Here is a 19,897-nt window from a genome sequence, read left to right as displayed (position 1 = left end):
TTTTACATGTAATTATCTTATTAATTATTAATTAAAATGAAAATACTGATTTTATATATTAGTATATTTATATAAGATATATATCTGTTTTATGCATATCTATATATACGTACATACATCAGTATATTTTTATATATACCGTATGTATGATCTTATCCTATTATTTTTAATAATTAATAATTAATAATTATAACTATATTAATAATAATAAAAATAATGATAATATTGATAATAAATATAATATTATTCATAATAATAATTTGTATTACTTATAATAATAATAATGATAACTATAATAATAAAAAAGATTTCTAATGATAATAACAATAATAATACTAATCGTAGTAATAACTAAAATTATAATTTTTACTACTAATTATAGTAATAATGATATTAATATTGATAATAATAATATTAGTAATATTAATATTAATATAATACATTAAAGGTATCAAACTTTATATCTATATGTTATTTAGTAATATTAATAATACTGATATTAATATTGATATTAATATATATTTTTAATCTTAATGAAAGTAATAATAATAATACTATTAATAATTATATTTTGACTTCTAATTACTTCTAATATATTAATGTTACAATTTATTAGTTATGTAATGTTTACTAGTTATATAATATATAGTTGAATATTTATACACTATATATATATATATATATATATATATATATATATATATATATATATATATATATATATATATATATATATATATATTACAATATACATTTAATATTGACTACATATTGAAATAATATACATGTATTTATAGATTCATTTTAATTCGAATGATTAAATCGTATTTTTATCATTATATACTTTTAAATTTTTTACATATATATCTATATATATTTATTTACAAAATATTGTTCGTGAATCGTCGAGAACTGTCCAAAGGTAAATGATTACATGAAAATGTTCAAAGATTTTGAGATTCAATTAAATAGACTTTGCTTATTGTGTCGAATCGAATAAAGATTCAAGTTTAAATTTGGTCGGAAATTTTCGGGTCGTCACAAATGGCACTATTGGAAAATGGTTAAGGCTTACCGTGCGTCGGATTTTCAGGATCATCTTAGTGTATTTCAAAGAAGATTGAAAGCGACTTACAGATATCTAGAAGACGTTGGTTTCCACAAATGGTCCATAAATAGAGCTGAGCATGTTAGGTATTCATATCTTACTAGCAACAGTGTAGAGTCTATCAACGCACTAAGTAAACATGCTTGAAAACTACCTGTTTGCATGTTATTGGAATTTTTACGTGCTTCGGTACAAGATTAGTATTTCAAATATCGCAACACAGCGGTTAGTCTTACTTCCATGGTTACTCCATATGCTGAACGTAAACTAGCCAAAAGGACGAAAAAATCTAGAAAGTGGCAAGCAATCCCATCGACAAACAATCTAATAGAAGTGTGTGATGGACGAAAAAATGGGATGGTTAATCTAGATGATAGAGTATGCTCATGTGGCCAGTGGCAATTATCGGGCATACCCTGAGGACATGTTATTGCAACAGCACGATGCTTCGAAGTTGAGGATGTTACTTGTTATGTATCACGTTGGTTCACGACCGAAAGTTATATAAATATGTATGCGGAACACATCCTTCGTTTACCCCGTCGGTCAGAATGATCAAATTCGGGTTTACAAATTGTAAACCCCCCTCCCCATTCCAGTGAGAAGAAAACCTGGATGCCCAAAAAGTACAAATCGTATTCCGTCACAAGGTGAAGAAACTAAAAAAGAGTAAGAACATGTACTCGTTGCAAAGAACCAGCTCATGGTAGGAATATGTGCAGTGCACCTTTTGACCGAACAGGTGAATCTACTTCTAAAAATGTAGTAGGACAATCGGCCTCAAAATCGAAGGGTAAAGATAAAGTCGAAGATTTTAAAGCTTATCAGTCTCAGTTTTATTCAACGTGCAATTTAAGGAGCGATTAGGATTATTTAATGTATTTTATGTGTGATTTCCCATTTCATTTAGGATTATTTAATGTATTTTATGTGTGATTTCCCATTTCGTTTAGGATTATTTAATGTATTTTATGTATGATTTCGTTTAGGATTATTTAATGTATTTTATGTGTGATTTTGTTTCTTATAATAGATAATCAGAATTAATGTCCCAATACCTAATATTAAGGAAGACGTGCAAGGGCGCAAGGCCGAACTTGCGCCTAGATGATCATCGAATGCAAGGAAGCAAAACAGTCCTTGCGCCTGCCCATCGGAAGCGCAAGGGCTCAAAGACAACCTTGCGCCTACAAAAAATCGGACGCAAGGGCTCAAAGACATCCTTGTGCCTGTCCAGTTTGTCTAACCTATTTATACAGACCATTTATACCATACCAAATATACAGCTTTAGTTACAAAAAGTATTTATCAGCAACCTATTTCGGTAGTGGCATATCATAGATTACGCAATATGTTACAAAAAGTATTTATCAGCAACCTATTTCGGTGGTGGCATATCAAGTGTATCAAACCGTGCCCGGAAGAACGTTCTCGCCATTCCCAATCTGTAATCTTGTGCAGCCTTTTTTGCATCTCCAATGTTTGGGATTTCATCACAACCAAAAGCAACCCGCTCCATGTGGATGCACACCCAAACACCGCAATCCCCATTAATACCATATTGCATTAGCGAGACCGGTGAATTCTCGATCATAAGCTCTAAGCTCTCCTTGTTCTCGTAGTAATCAATAATCTGGGAGTCTTGCATTTTGTTGTAGTAGTCAATTGCTTTCAAGTAGATAGGCAAGTTATCTCCCAGATTTGTGTAGGCGGCCACAATTTCTTTGGCCGCAATACCCGGTAAACTATCAAGTACTCTAATCTTCTGATCCTCCAAACTCAACAATCTGGGAGTCGTGCATTTTGTTGTAGTAGTCAATTGCTTTCAAGTAGATAGGCAAGTTATCTCCCAGATTTGTGTAGGCGGCCACAATTTCTTTGGCCGCAATACCCGGTAAACTATCAAGTACTCTAATCTTCTGATCCTCCAAACTCAACACAAACAGTACAAAGTGTTTAGGTTCCTTAATGTAGACAGGGATCAATATCTGCAATATTTACAATAAAAGACTTAGTAAAATCAAAGGCCCAAGAGAAGCAAGGATGCAAGGTGACCTTGTGTCGGTTCTACCACGAAGGCTCAAGGCCACATGCTGGCCTTGCGTCTGGTCTACCAAAAAGGCTCAAGGACGTAAGGAATGGTACGCAAGGGCGTAAAAAAGATATTGCGTCTACAACTAGTCGCAATTTTAGGGTTGCGCTTGTTTAAAAGGTACGCAGGGGCACAAGGTCTATCTTGCGCCTAGTGCCAGACGGATGCAAACCATACGCAAGGGCGCAAGACAAACCTTGCGTATGGTTGCAAACCACACGCAAGGGCACAAGACATACCTTGTACCCAAACAGAAGCAAACCAAGTTATAGTTAACATGAGAAAGACTAACCTTGTCACAGTCTGCCCAAGATGGATAGAGCTCCTGACTACCATCCCCAAGTCCAATAAGATGCATGTAATTCGGAGGGTTTTGTCGCGTGATCCTTAGTTCTTCTTCCAAATTATCTAATTGCTCCTGTTTCTCATTCCGTGTTTGAGTGGAATCGTAGAAATTTTGAAACTTCGCAAGCTAATCAAGGAAATCCAGTGGCATGATTGTCCACCAAGAACATACTAGTCCCCTATCGGGTAATCAGGACTCATAGCCATCTGGCTGGCTCTGGGGAGTACCCTCTGTCGATATCTCAGCAAGAATGTCGCTCATCCATCAATATGCTATAATGTTTGATTAAAATAAATTATTAAGACACAATCTTACAAAATTTTCAATTAATTAAGGGTTAATTAATCACGAAGAAACTTACTAAGTTCTCCAAATAACCGGAATATCCATCTCCAAGTAACCTGATCCAAAACTCGGCGTTGATGTAAATAAACTGTTCATTCTGATGACGAGTGATGGTGGTGATGATGCTGTAACCCTTCGATGACGAGTGATGATGGTGATACTGCAACTGATCGGCGATGGTCAATGGGTCGCAAAGTGATGAGGTCGAACGCGAGATGTTAGTGTGTGTGAAGTGGCTTCGCAAATGGTCGCAAGGTCGTAATGATGTAAAGTGTGAGGTGTGTTTTAATTTTGGTTTATATTAGGTTTAAGAGATAATACGCAAAGACGCAAGGCCGCAAGGACGCAAATGAGCAAAGTCGCAAGGTGTCTTGCTACTTGCGCGAGAATTTTGTCAACTTTTTATTTTTTGGGCTCTGACGCAAAATACTCGAAAAAATTGGGCAAAAAAGTGATAAACCCATGTATTATGTTCATGTAGTTGTACAATATTAGAACATTACAGTTTTCGAGATAAATCAGAATTTTAGTGATGGCAATGTCGATTTATAAGTGATTTGACCCATTTACAAGGTTGTATGAATTATGCGTGGTGTATACAAAATTTGTTCATACACACATAAGTTACATAATACCTCTGTTCCAATTCTATATACCACTATTCCTTTTTAGGTTGTTTCAAAGTTCTTTTATGCCTCTACTTTATACATGTAATACAAAATGTATGGGTAAAACGTAAATGGTAAAATTGAAAAGTAATCAGAAAAGTACACCTGATAGTCACTTTTTCTTGAACTGTGTGTTTTTTCGAGGACAAAAGATTTGAGACGGAGAGAGTTTTAGATTGTAGACTTTAATATATAAAAACTACTAGCACATAACAAGCAAAATTATATTTAAAGTTCTAACAATTAATAATATTACTTAATAATATTAGGGTATGTAACAAACTTAGGGTATATAATAAACTTGTGATTTCATGGGTCATTCAACCTAGAAACGAGAGATGGGTATGTACATTCCTAGGGATGTTTTCGGAATAATGTTCTAAATCTTCCACTGGAATAGCAGGTACGTATATTCATAATCATTAGATAATTACCATACACGAAGTGGATATAAAAGTAAAGAGGTATTGCGAGGCGTTGGGATCGAATCTTCGTGGCAGAGGGGCACCCGAAAGGAATTGCAAATGAAAGAAAATTATGTGTGCACTATCCATGGAGTCATTGCTTCGAAATATAGATGACAAGAATGTTTTTTTCTTTCTCATTGACATGTTTTAATTACTCCGTATAATGTTATTCATTTTTTTGTCATGGAGCAAGTACAATTTTTTTTTCTATCTAGCATGAAGCGTTTGATCATTGTAATTGTATCATATAGCTAATCGGAACAATACTAACGTTTTCGAATACTATTTTATAGAGCTGCCGTGCAACGCACGGGCTCTTCAATCTACTATATATATATATATATATATATATATATATATATATATATATATATATATATATATATATATATATATATATATATATATGAAGATCGTAAAGATCTGGTGGTACACACGGATAATGAGGTCCCGCTCTGATCGTCCTACAAACAATGGACGATTACATTGAAAGAGAGCGGACACTTGAAATTGAAAAGATAATATACACACAAGACCACCAATCCTAAATCTAAATAATACATAAAACTTGGCACGTATCTAACGCCGCAATCACCACTACTCAAAAGCCGCATAACAAACATGAACACCGGGCACTCCAGTAGCACCTAAACCGAGGCCTGCAAATCAAAGTAATCTCTCGCACCCAACCGACCCCGTACCAACTCCGAACCCAGAGAAAACACAAGCCCGTCGAATAAGATCAAATTCTCGTTCGAGCAGAAAATAGGACCCCGAGAGAATACTCCAAAAAACATCAATTTTCCGAGGTCAACTAAGTCAATACACGTCGGCAACGACATCGAGCCCACCCGAATAAACTCGACTACGAGAAAGGTATGAACACAACTGTGACGCAGTTTCCTTATAACAAAAGATGATTTTGAGATTAAAAAATCATTTTTAAGAGCTTTTTTTTTTCTTTTTTTTTTGCAGTTTTAAATGGAAATGATAAAAAAGTTATAAAAAAAGCATAGACAATTTTAACATTAACAATTTTGTAAAAAATGTACTCTCGTAACCAGTGGCGAATCTAGGATCAAAAACCATTAGGGTCCTGTATAATTTGAGTGCTACTTTGTAAAAAAAAAATTTCCAAAATATTACCGTTTACTTTAAAAAATCAATGATTCTAAAAATATATGGGGTTCTATTAGTAAATTTAGTGGTGTGCTATAAAATTTAATCAGTAAATTATAAAAGGAAATTAAAATTTAGTGGGGGTCAATGACCCCATAAGCCACCATGAACTCCTCCGTCTCATTCCAATAGTCCACAGACAAAAAACACGCAGTTTTAGGAAATTTCACTAACTTTATTTCTCCACTAATGAAATATCTTCTCTCTTTAAATTCACCAATAAAATATCTTCTTTTCTTTCTATTTATAAAAGTGGACTAGTACAGTCAAAATAGAATAATGGTCGGAATGAGTAGTAAACTTACTGGCCAAACACATCCAAAGTTGTACACGTCGCAGTTTACATCCTTCACATTAACGTTGCCCTAAATAATCTCCATCTCCACTATAAATAAAGAAACACTTAAGCACATTCGCCTACACAATACAGCCGTCATTTGGTAACCCTAATTTTCTTTTATCGGTAGATATCGTCATCAACATCGCGTACGAATACAAATATTCGAAATTAAACGGTATCATTATTTTATATTCCTGCTGATTATCACATTTTCTGATACAATTAATTTACAATCAACTTACTGTATGTCATAAATTACAACCATGACTATTGAACTTAAATTAGCGTTTTCTGCTACAAACTGAACGAATTAGGATTTGTGTTCTGCTGTAATCACTGATAATCGCCTCTTTTTACAAATTAGGGTTTATATATTTTTTAGTTTTTCTTAATATTTTTAATGTATGTATAAATATGAATAGATACACATATTACAGTGAAGCCTGTGATGAATGAAATATTTGCCTACATTGTCTGATTTACAATGAAGAGAAAAAGTATATAGACTTCTGAGGCTTTTTTAATATGCATATATTTTAGTAAAGGCCTTCATTGAATTAAAGTATTGCTTAATTTGTATGCTTGTTTTTGATTAAATTATAATACGATAATACTACAAGTAATGAAGATAATTATAGACTTCTGAGTTCTTTTGTACAAGTAATGGCCCATGATGAATAAATATTTTGCCTACATTGTCGGATTGTTTTTAAAATGAAGAGACAACTATAGAGTTCCGAGGCTTTTTTAAACACATTGCATTATTAATACACACACATATATGAAACATTATTTTAGGGGCCTGTGATGGATTAAAGTTTTGCCTACATTGTCTGATTATTTACAATGAAGAGAAGATAAGAGATTTCTGAGGCCTTTTTGAACGTATACACATCTTGTTTTGAACAGTCAAAAAACTCTACCTTTATGGTCTAATTGTGTACTATGAAGAGTTTTTCAAACCCATTTTGGATATATTAAACTCTATAATCTATTTTAATGGCCATTGACGAACAAAGTTTTGCTGAAGATCTGCAACTGAGTTTGTTTTTGTGCTAGGCCATATAATATTTTTGTCAATTGCCTATGATGAATACTAGTTTTGCCTACATTGTCTGACATGACTTCTTGTTAGATAGTTGGTCTTGTACAATTTTTGATAGAACAAATCTATGAGTTTTATGCATTTTGAGTACACTTTTTCTCAATGTTTTGACCACTAAGACCACCATTGCACGTTCATTTTCTCTTTGGGCATTTTATTTGATGGTTTGTTAACCCTTAACACTAAAACATTGTGTTCATCGAATTATAGGAAATGTTTACTGCTTCACTTTGCACATTTTCATTCAGCGCGTAGTTAATTCATTACATAATCACTTGTCTGATTTTTCTTCCTTGTAGTGTGGTTTTGTGCATTTTGTTGCTTCAATCAAGGCTTGTTTTGTGGCTGGTCGAAGAAAGGCAGGGACATAGTCTCTATATATATATAAGTTGAAATTAAGAAAGACAGATTTTTGGCACATGTCTTTTCTTTATAAGTTGGTGTTATTGTATTGCTAATTTTTTTTCTTTATTGTATCATCATGTGTAGTTTTGATCTCAGGTAATTTTTCAATGATTTTTTCTATCTTTTACTCGAATAATTTTGATAAAACAAGGTGTTCATTGCATTAGCTGGAATGAAGCCAATTGGCTGCATGGCATTTGGGTATGGCGTTTAAATATCCGAGGCCAGATCACACAATGAGTGATTTGGAGTCAATCTCCTATATCCTAGCAGCTGCACCTTTATTCCTCCTCTGATTGGTGGTATTGGAGTATAGCCTCGAATGGGAGGTTTATGGTTGGACTTCTTTCCTCTTCGATCAATAACAAATTGTTGGGTACAAGCTCTAGCTTTTAATTCATGCATTTGGCTCCCCTTCATCCCAAAGAAAGATAATGTGTTTCTTTGGAGGTTAAACTTAATGGGATTCCTGCTATATCTCATTTGATCAAGCGTGGGGTGGTGCTTGATTCCAACAACTGCCCCTTCTGTCTAAGGAGGATAGAGATCGCTTATTTACAAATTGCAGATATATTCGACCACTTTGGAGAGGACTTTTTGATTGGTGGCAGATTTCCGATCCTATCCCCATTGGTGTTACAAATGCATGTAGCTTTGCTAACTATTGTTTCGGCTCCAAAGAGATCAACGAGGCCTGCTTGGCTTCCAGGTACGTGTTGCTATGGTTGATATGGAATTGGAGAAAGGAGGAATGTGGTTATAAAAGAAGATGTTGTTGCGAGCACAAAGACTTATACTCAACTATGGATCTCTAGAAGGTGCCCTCGTATTTAGACTGCATTGGAAACTTGGAGTTCAACATGATAAGGTAGACGCTTTAAATCCGGTGTGTAATACTAGAAGGAGAATCTGGTGTGTAATTTTCTACTTTTGGCACGCCTCTTGTGTGCACCATCACGCCACCATAGCACCACCAATATGGTGATGGAATCAATCTTGGCCGGCGCGATGGTGAGCATCACCGGAACTTTTAGCATTTTACTGTAATAAATAAAATTTTAATATTAATAATAAATTTTACCTATATAAACCACGCAACTCAATCATTTTACACACATTTTATACAATTTCTAAATATCTTCACTACAATTTATTAACCATTTCACACTTTTACTCCATGGATTCGATTTTGGCTTCAATGGACGTACATTACTGGGGTAAAGTAGGTCATACGCTGGCGGGGACAAAAAAATCATTTTATAATTTCGACGTTAGTAACTTCAATATATCAAAGTTGTACAACTTTCTCCGACAAGAAAATACTGTTCGAATATCCAAACATTGTGTATTTCGACGAAAACATGATAGAATTTACGTTTCTTTATGGGGAGAATAGATGGAATGCTTAAAAACAACGAGTCAAGATACGCTCTTCTCGAATTGAGTTGTATCTTATAAAGTTTGATGAAAATTTCATAGGTTGTTCGAGTAAGATGAAGGTCCCTTTGAATTCGAGTAATTCTGAGTCAGCATACGCTAGTCAGGACTCGAGAATCCCTTCGATTCGGGTAGTCCTGAGTAAAGATACGTGAGTCGCGACTCGATTAAAAAATATTAAATTTGTTTATTTAATCGTATTATTAATCTTGATGCTTAGTAATCGTATGATATTCCCCTTAAATTTATAGGACTTTAAATAATTTTCTTTTTTATATTTCTTTATTATTATTGTTGTTGTTTTTTTTTTTTTTTTTTTGAACGTTTTTATATTACTAGTATAATTTTAAATTAATCCCTTCTGATTTGCATAATCATGAGTCGGGATACGTGAGTCGGGGTTCGATTGTAAAACATTAAATTTGGTTAGTTATTCGTATTATAATTTTTTTATTCTTGGGACTTTAAATCATTTTATTTTTAGAACGTATTTATTATTGTAAATTTTCATATTTATGACGTTTTATTATTATAATTTTAAATTTTTAGTAACGTTTTGATATTTTATATATGTGTTTAGTTTTATAAAAAATTAAACTATTAGTAAAATAACTCAAAGAAAATGAAAAATAAAATAGTAAGATTTATTTTCTATCACACTCCATCAGTATATAAACTTAGCATTGTATCTCCTAAAAACTCTCATCACACCTTATCACGCTAAATGGTCTAACTGTGCTGATTTTGGAGTTTAATACGAAGTAGAATATTTCATTTGCCTTGAAAGAAATATGTTCTGGCGATATTTTCAAATGCTTCATATAAAATATAAAAAATAAAATCAAATGGCTTCAAGGCTCTAGCTTACGGTATTACAAAAAATTTATCAATCTTGGAATTGTAAGTTTTAGTCTCGTCGTAGCAAAATGGGTGAGTGTGTTTGATGTTTTTAAACAAGTAAAAACAAATAAGAATTTTGTTATATGTTGTTTTAAAGTCTAAAGTTATAATTTTACGGGTGCCTTTGATAAAACAAAATGATTGAGAGCTTAATGGTTCAAAATTGTAATGAATTGGAAATTCTAACTGAATTTGATTCTGAACGATAATAATATGTTTGATAATCATCATGAAAGAACTCTAAAATCAATGTATTAACATTATAAATGAATAAATAAAAGAATATAATTGTTTAAGATGTAAAATGAAGCGGAGGCGTTTGAATGATTAAAAGAGTATATCAACTCTTAATGATTTAAAAATATTGTTGAACTGTTTAACATCGTTTGTCAAAATGTTGCAAATAAACACCATTAATATATGATTCAACATTTAGTGTTGAAGTATCTCAAGGTAGTCCACTGGTTAGGTCCTGATATCCTTACAAGAGGTCCGAGATTCGAATTTTAGGTGGCCAGAGAAGAGTTGAAAACAGCCAGGGATTAATCATGATGGACTGCGTACAATATAGTACGAGGTTGGATCAGTGTTGCAAAAAATGGTCGAGGCCTTCGCAACGGACGTGGCAACATATTTACTAGTGTATTGTCGCAATGAATTAAAAACAGGTAAAAATATGGTCGACGATTAAAAAACGGCCAACAAAGATAAAAAACGATTAACAACGATAAAAAAATGGCCGAGATGGATTTTAACAAACGTTGACTTTTTTATATATTTCAAACATAAAGTTTTTAAATTATAGGCAAACTCTATGTTTAAGTATTGAATATAGTTGAAATATTGTTATTTTAAATGTTTTTGCTACAATGTTTATGTTTGAAATATTATGTAATGTATTTATTTACTTTTAATTTAAAGTATTTATGTTTGAAATGTTTATGATTGAAATATCTTTAAATAGTCAATGTTGGTCAACATCCGTCTCGATCTCGTTTTGACTGTTGCAACCCTCCAAAGTCTCGACTGTTTCGACCATGTCTCGCGTCTTTTTCCTTTTTGGATTGGATTACACTCTTCCCAGGAAACCCGAATTAAGAAAACTTTACAACTTTTAATGTTGAACCATTCTTGAAGAAAAAATCTGAATATCAGATGCACATTAATCTCCATTAAGAGATCTACTGTTAAACACTCTCGAACAATTTTATGAGTTTTGGTTTTTTCGTAAAAAAAAAAAAAAAACACTGTCGAAAAGTTAGGAGTTGTTAGAATTTATAATAAAGTTAGATTTTGTAACCATTACAAACAACCACCCATGAAGTTGTTGACCATAGAACTATTTTTTTTTTTTGACGAAATATATATATATATATATATATATATATATATATATATATATATATATATATATATATATATATATATATATATATATATAATAAAAAAGATCTGGCGATCTGAAGTGTTACAAGTGACGATGATAAACATATCATCTAATTGAGCGACCCATGTGTACAATAATAACCGCAATACACATCAAACTACCTATTACAAATACGATTGAGATTGAGAAACGAAGTAAACTGCTCAGGACAACAAACTCCGAAGCATCGTATTACAACTGTGACGTACCATCAAATAAGACCACCAAACCTAAAAACAGTCGTCCCAAACCGTAGTTAGCAACACCAACCACACAACACACCCCTTCGATCAACTATCCCCAACCTCAGCTATATAAACAAATCACAAAATCGCCCGTCGGGCAATCCAAGAACACCCATCCCGAGATCGCAACCAGAAAACCAAAGAGAACCCTCGTCAGCTAGCCAATCCAAGAAAACCTATTGATCCACTCAGAGACCCTAGCCAGTCGAAACCCAACTTACAGAAAGACGAGAAGCAACCAAAGAAACCCTCCAGGAAACCAATTTATTAGCGCTTAGTAGTAAAAACCACTAAGGCGGAAACGACGTCGGATCGGTCCGCACCGAAAACGACGACGGGAAAGGTGGAACGAACGGTAAATAAAAACGGGAACAAAACAAGGATAGGAACACAATCAGCCAGCGCAATGACCAAAATCCCTACTCGGGCAGCCCGTATTCCGGCCAAACCCGCCAGAATTCCGATACACCGCAACAACCTGACAAAGCAAAGGAAGGCCGTAGAGGAGCAAGGACGGAAGCAGGGAAAAAGAAACCAGACACGCGTTCTGAGGTACGAGGAAAATGGATCTGAGCTAGAAAAGGGGAAAACCTCGCCATTTTGTAAAATTTTAAAGAAAACCGGAAAAAGCTCCAGCAAAAAAAAAAAACGCTGGAAAAAGATTCCGACCCCCAAATCAACCAGCCGGAATAGAAACAACACAGCCATAAAAAAACCGAACCTAGATAGGCAGATCTCCAACGAAGATCTTTGCCTGCAAACGCTTAACAAAGAGGAACGGAAAGAGCTGTCGCCACCAACATAGCGGCGGCCAACCCCAAAATCGAACTGAAACGAAAAAAACAACCAGAAAACATACCTAGTTACGAAGCCAACACAGAATGCACGTGAAGAGACCACGACATTCGTCGCCTGCGTCTTAATCGAAGCGAGGAAGGAGACCGGAAGCTTCGTGAAACAGAAATTGAGCTTAAACGGTAGATCCGAGGAAGAAGGAAAAGAAAGGCAGGAAAGGTCATCGGACCTCCGGCGAGTTGCTGGAGGCTGGGAGCGGCGTGATGTTAGGGTAACTGCAGGAGTGTTAGGGGACAGGAGAGAAAAGGAGTAGAGAGACATATTATATATATTTATATTATCAACAAATAATATGGGAGATGATATTTCCAACATGTTTTTTACTTCTTCCACCATAATGTTATATTTTCTTCCCAAATAACCCTCAATAAATTATTATAAAATGTTTTAAAAAGATTATGTAAGCTTTTCATTAAGGGTATTACAGTCAATTGAGGTGGAACAAGTAAACTTAAAGGTGGAAATAATGTTGATAATCTATATTTATATTTATATATGTGATACATATGGTGTCTTAAAACCAACCCAAATTGGTTAATGGATGTGGACATTAGACCGACATATTAAATTTAAATATTTCTTTTTCAAAGAAGGCTTCAAAATCTTTCAATAATATTATTAGTATTGATTGATTGTTCAAAAAGCTGATTTTAAATAAAATATGGAACCAAATGGATGGTGTATTTGTTCCTCTTCAACGTGCCTGTGTTTTAATTTTTTTTTTTTTATGAAAGGCAATAATAATTATATTAAATTGATAAAAACTAGCAAGATGCTAGGAATACAAAGCGAATTACATATAACACGACCTCCACCAAACCTTCTACAATGCAATGACTTCAACACGAAACGACTAGCACACAACAAGCTAAATAAAAAACATACAACATCAACGATTCTAAAACTCACTCGAACACGAATTCTAACAAAAAGTTACTACAAATGAACGGGCCAACAATCTAAGGAACCCCATGTTAACCAAAACATATCACAATACCACTTAAGGGCAAGCACCCAATTTAAATCATGAAAGCAGAGCACACTTACAACGACCCGAAAAACCCACGATAATCTAAATCAAAGATCCGATCACACATTCAAACCGAGTGGTGATAATGTATTATGTAAATACGATTAACAAAGAAAAAATCATTCAATAGATTGAACACCACGTGACGAACCAAGGGAACCCAACAATAATCACGACAGAGGATCAAGATACGGGGATACCTGCAAATGAAACCACCCATCCAAGACCTCCAATATTGGGGTCCACCGACTAGAAATCACGAGACCAACACCGGTACCTAACAGATCGATTGAAGTATTCAAACTTCATACGCATAACCAACAATCACGAATCGACAATCACGAAAGGACAACCACGAACCCACAAATCGACACCCACGCACCCACGAATCAAAACCCACAACCACGAAACCCACAACCTCGAAATCCACAACCACGAACCTAAACAACGACAATACCTGAAGTCAATAGCAGAAGGAAGGCGATGGAGCAAGAGAAAACCGAACCCGCCGGCGGCGGAGAAAGGAAGTGAAACCGCCGGCAGCCGCGAACCTCCGATAAATCGGAAAGACCCACATAATACTAATTGCATGACACCTGTAGATCTACGCCGAAAAAGCGATGAGGAAAGATCCGGCAGATCCACCTCAACACCTCAACAACTCAACCTTAATACACTCGAATTGAAACACCTAAAACGAATGAAGATAGCGAAATAAAACGAAGGGAGAACAGTGAATAGAAAAAACGAAGGATGAGGGAGGTCCTCTGGACCGCCGGCGAAAACCGACGGCCGGAGGAGGAGAGAAACGGATGGCGGCGACTAGATTTAGTTTAGGGTTTTATTTCTTTGTTGAGAGAGAGAGAGAGAGAGAGAGAGAGAGAGAGAGAGGATTACAATTTTGGTTGTTTTTTCTCTCTCTTTTTTTCACATTCTTTTCTTTCGTTTTATTTTCTTTTTAAACGAAACCGAGTCAAACAAAGTGTAGCGACCCGACCAAATCGTCATTGACGGCGCCGACTACTTAGGTCCCGTTACGTGGTCGTAGTCCCTATATGAGACTCGTTTGACCAAAATTATGTCGCGTTCATTTGAAACGTATCATGCTTGCAAGGTTTAGTTTACAAAACCGTTCGACGACAAGTTTAAGTTTACAAGAGTATAAAGTATAAATGAAATAACTTGCGACATAATTAGTTGAAAAATCACGGTTTGCTATAAATAGCGAAAGTATGTAGACAAAAGTTTGAATCCAAAGGTGCTATCACTAGCGTATATATGTATGTATGCTTGACTCCAAGCAAGTAATCAAAGTGTGCGGAAGCATGTATCAAGTAGCCAAGTATGAACCTGAGAAACATATAGAAAACTGTCAACGAAAAACGTTGATGAAATCATAGGTGTTTTAGTAAGCGTTGTATTTGAACCACAAGATTTAATATAAGATGATTATCAAAATCATTTGCATTCCAAAGTTGTTGTTTGTATCCCGGGCACCCAATTATCAAACTTAACTGTTTTGCACCCTTTGCGTAGTGTTAGAACATACACTAGACCCGAAAATATATTTCATCCGCTAACGGTAGCGAACCGTCCGAATGAGGCTCGTCAAGCCCATGTGATCACATAATATAAGTTCACGTTTACACCCTGCAAGTGTAACTAATGATAATTGAATTGAGGCTTTTTGTTCAAACTCGTACGTGGAATGTTCGTTTTCGTACTTGTGTTCAAAGTGTAAAAGTATGATACGTATATGTTTCTCATCCCATAGTTTAAAGCATAAAAGTTGTTTGAAGGATGGGACTATGATCTCACCTCGAGTGCACGAGTATAAAAGTACTTCACAAGGTAAACGTGTGCATGATAGTTGCTTAGCCTTGACCTAAAAAAGTAAGTTGTATCAATTAACCGGTTACGACACAAGGTCGGGCGAAATGTGTTCAATTAGTCCTATGGCTCGTTACGACTCGATTAAATATAGCATGTGAATCACGTTGTCAAGTTTCGTGCAAGAATCAAGTATAAAAGAAGATTAGAACGATTGCATAAACGTTTGGTTAAGTTTGACAAAGAGTCAAACTTTGGTCGGTCAAGGTCAACAAAAAGTCAACACGTTCGGGTCGGGTCCGGAACTATTTTTCTGAGATTTTTATTCATATATAAGCATGTTAGGACAAGTTACATGTGAATCGGAGGTCCATAGCGTGCCAAACATTTTTCATATTTTGACCATGTAGGTCAGAACCTGGACACGCCTTAGGTCGCGCCGCGACCCAAGACTGCCGCGCCGCGGCATTTAACGTGTGCTGGTACCAGGTCAGTCTCAAATGTCCAAGTCTCAAATCAAAACTCTTTCAAGCATAAATCACAAACCGCTAACACTTAAAACTCGCATCTTATATCGTTGGAAAGCTCTTTTGACAAGGAATACAACTAACTACTTTTCACCAAGCAAAAACATCAATTACAATAACCGAAATCTCGTCAAGTGATCAATAAAGGTTTATTTTCAAAGTTTCAAGTCCATCAAATGCATTTTAAGTTTCGGGAATCCAATTCACACATATGATATGCCGTTTTGAAGGTAATGAAACATACATTACAACTAAACACTTATTAATAACATTTCATGGCATTCGAAACATCAAAAGCTCGTTTTAAGTTTATCAAACCATAACCAAAATCCACAAAAATCAATATTCATGTTTTTGAAGTTTTCTTAATCAACCTACGCATCAAAACGAAGCTAGTGATACTAGTAACACAATTAAAACATGAACTTTAACAATCTAACAACATTAACTCATCCAAAATCAAGGATTAAGCACACCCACTTTCAAGTTCTTGTTAGTTACTCCAAAACAACAAATCGAGCAAACAAATCATATGTTCATGTTATACACGAGCCATAGACACTAACTAACACCATTTCAAGTTAAAAACACGAATTTAGAGAAATATAGAGTTTTTAGAAAGTTACCCAAACGAGATGAAATTGGTACCAAAATGTAGAGGATGAAGAGAGGATCACGAAAATGTAATTTGTTTTGATGTTTGCCTCTTGATCCGGATTTAGATGATGATTTCTTGTTTGTGTTCTTGAGAGAAAAAAAGAAAGTAAGAAAGAAAGAAAGATGAATGAATGAATGGATGAGGAAGGTGGGAGGTGGTTGACTTAGTCAACCACTAGTCACCTTTTTGGTTAAATGGCAAAACTAGTCCCTCCAGTTTGTAGTCGGGTGCGAGAATTAACCGAACGAATATTTTAAAAACGCTCGAGTAAACGAGTGATGTTATAATTAAGTAACGGGAATATTATGAACGTTAGTCAACGGAAACTACGAATTTAAATAACGAAAGGTATTATTTAAAAAAAAAGATAGTGTTAAAAATAAATTTAACGGAAAAACGCGGGATGTTACATTACCTACACCTTAAAAGAAATTTCGTCCCGAAATTTAGTTGGAAGTAGTAGTTGTTGTTTCTTCTTCGAAACCTTGCGTTGCAAATTCTACGGATATGTGAAGGTACTTCCTTGGGCATTTCAACGAACTTTGACAATCGGCATTTTACGTTGGTTTAAAGTTTGGCTTCACGATTTATAGTTTCAACCGGTCCTCCTAGGAAGTGAAGTTTATCGTTGATAGTAAGTTCATCGAAGAGGATAACAAGTTCTTGTTTCGCAAGACACGCCTTTAAGTTTGATACACATAATGTCGGATGAACGGTATTTGTTTGAGTCGGAAGTTTGAAGCGGTAAGCAACGGGCACAACACGCCCCAAGATTTAAAAAAAAGGACTAAAAATATCGCGGATTTAGCTTTCTACGTTTCCGAACGGACTACACCTTTTCAAGGTGCGACTTTTAACGTTACGCGGTTTCCCACATGGAATTCGAAAGGTTTACGTCTAACATTGGCATAGCTCCTTTGGCGACTACGAGCCGTCTCGAGCCTTTCTCGGATTGGAACGATTTTATCGGTTACTCCATGAATGAGTCTAGGTTCGGTGACTTGATTATCATTTACTCGGTTCTACAAAAGGAGAATGACGTTTCCGGTCATATAAGATTTCAAAAGGTGTGACGTTAAGACTTGAATGATAACCATCGTTGTAAGAGAATTTGGTCAAAGGCAAAAACTTTTCTCAAGTAAATTTGAAGTTGATAACACAACTCGTATTATGGTTTCCAAGGTTTGAATCATGTGTTTGCTTGGTCCGTCGGTTTGTGGATGACACGCGGTACTCATGTTTAAACGTGGTCCCGAGGCTTTTTGTAAGGCACTCCAAAATCTAGAAGTGAAATGAGAATCTCGATCCGAAACGAGGTACATTTCTTTAAGGTATATTTGAAAGAGTTCGTTAGGACGTAAAAACGTTTGTTGGAACAAGTTTCTGTTTCTCAAGAATTTCGCGCCGCGGAAGATTTATCGGTTTCTAAAAACGTTCGTTAGGACTATTCACCCTCGTGGCGAATGCTAGTATAGTGAGAAAAGTCTCTCTCTCCATTGAGAATTTAGATAGAAGGTTTCTTTATACGAAAGTACGAGTGTAATACGGAAGAAGTTTCCGCCTCGATATGAGCATAACAAGCATATTGTAGTTCGTCGATAAAACTGTAAGAAAACGAGATAGTATACACGTGTAACATATGTTTGGAATCGAAAGAATTTGTCATTCATTTGGAAGCATAAATATGGTTCGACAATAATCGAAGGTGTGTCCTTGGTATGGTTGTTATCAATATTCTCGGAGTTTTCGGATACCTAACAAGAAAGATGAAGTCATGTACATGGCACATGGTGGTGATTAGGTTGATCGAGTCCAACCACCATCACGTGTCATTAGAACTTTGGTATGACTTACCATAATATAACCACATTGATCGAGTGTCGTTATATTACGCTAACTCATACCTCCATCCCCACATCACTCCATAGATTCAGGTTCGTGTAATCGTGAAGTTTTAAAATGGACAAAGCATAGCGACATCACCAACGTGACTCGTATTTAATCGCAAGAATTTGTGCAACTCTGAAGAAGCGTTCCCCGAGGGAATTGTATAAATGATGGTTCACGTCAATGCGGTTTAAGTCAAACGATAATGTATTTCGGTGCGAGAAGTGTAACGAATCATGATAACGAATAGTACACAACCGTAGTGTTAATTATTGATGACGATACTCACCTGGAGTAGTGATGGTAGTAACACGATATGGTAGATAGTAAGGAACACCGGTGTGACACCGATAGTAAGTTGAAACGGTGGCGAATAACAATCTGGGAGACAGAGTTCCCGAACAAGTGTGACTAATGAAGTCGTCGTCATTCTTACGTGTATGAATCTTGAATTTACATGTGTTACTAGAAAGTGGCAGAGTACGGATTCGTATGATGAAAACTTGGTACCATTAAGAGGTTCACCTAAGAATGATTCAAGTATAATGCACAAGTAGTCAAGTAAGTGCTATCTATAGCAAATGCAAGTCAGAATGCAATGATTAACTATCCGGTTGTAGTCTAGATTCACTAATGCATCCTAACGACTCTGTCAGACACACTAATGCATATCCTAGTTCCCTACAACCAACGCTCTGATACCATCTGTAGCGACCCGACCAAATCGTCATTGACGGCGCCGACTACTTAGGTCCCGTTACGTGGTCGTAGTCCCTATATGAGACTCGTTTGACCAAAATTATGTCGCGTTCATTTGAAACGTATCATGCTTGCAAGGTTTAGTTTACAAAACCGTTCGACGACAAGTTTAAGTTTACAAGAGTATAAAGTATAAATGAAATAACTTGCGACATAATTAGTTGAAAAATCACGGTTTGCTATAAATAGCGAAAGTATGTAGACAAAAGTTTGAATCCAAAGGTGCTATCACTAGCGTATGTATGTATGTATGCTTGACTCCAAGCAAGTAATCAAAGTGTGTGGAAG

The 19,897-nt window shown here is 35.3% G+C and overlaps 3 non-coding genes across 3 annotated transcripts; all 3 read left to right on the top strand.

Annotated features, from left to right (window-relative positions):
- The first annotated feature begins 6,982 nt into the window (after positions 1-6,982).
- On the top strand, positions 6,983-7,065 carry LOC139846271 (small nucleolar RNA SNORD34). The gene has a single exon (XR_011758997.1). It is a non-coding gene; the product is annotated as a small nucleolar RNA SNORD34 (small nucleolar RNA).
- A 142-nt stretch (positions 7,066-7,207) lies between these two features.
- On the top strand, positions 7,208-7,292 carry LOC139846272 (small nucleolar RNA SNORD34). The gene has a single exon (XR_011758998.1). It is a non-coding gene; the product is annotated as a small nucleolar RNA SNORD34 (small nucleolar RNA).
- Positions 7,293-7,341: 49 nt separating this feature from the next.
- Positions 7,342-7,424, top strand: LOC139846270 (small nucleolar RNA SNORD34). Its single transcript, XR_011758996.1, has one exon. It is a non-coding gene; the product is annotated as a small nucleolar RNA SNORD34 (small nucleolar RNA).
- Positions 7,425-19,897: the final 12,473 nt, after the last annotated feature.

Source organism: Rutidosis leptorrhynchoides, chromosome 4 (assembly GCF_046630445.1).
Source record: "Rutidosis leptorrhynchoides isolate AG116_Rl617_1_P2 chromosome 4, CSIRO_AGI_Rlap_v1, whole genome shotgun sequence".
NCBI lineage: Eukaryota > Viridiplantae > Streptophyta > Magnoliopsida > Asterales > Asteraceae > Rutidosis > Rutidosis leptorrhynchoides.
This window is presented reverse-complemented; position numbering and strand designations above follow the sequence as displayed.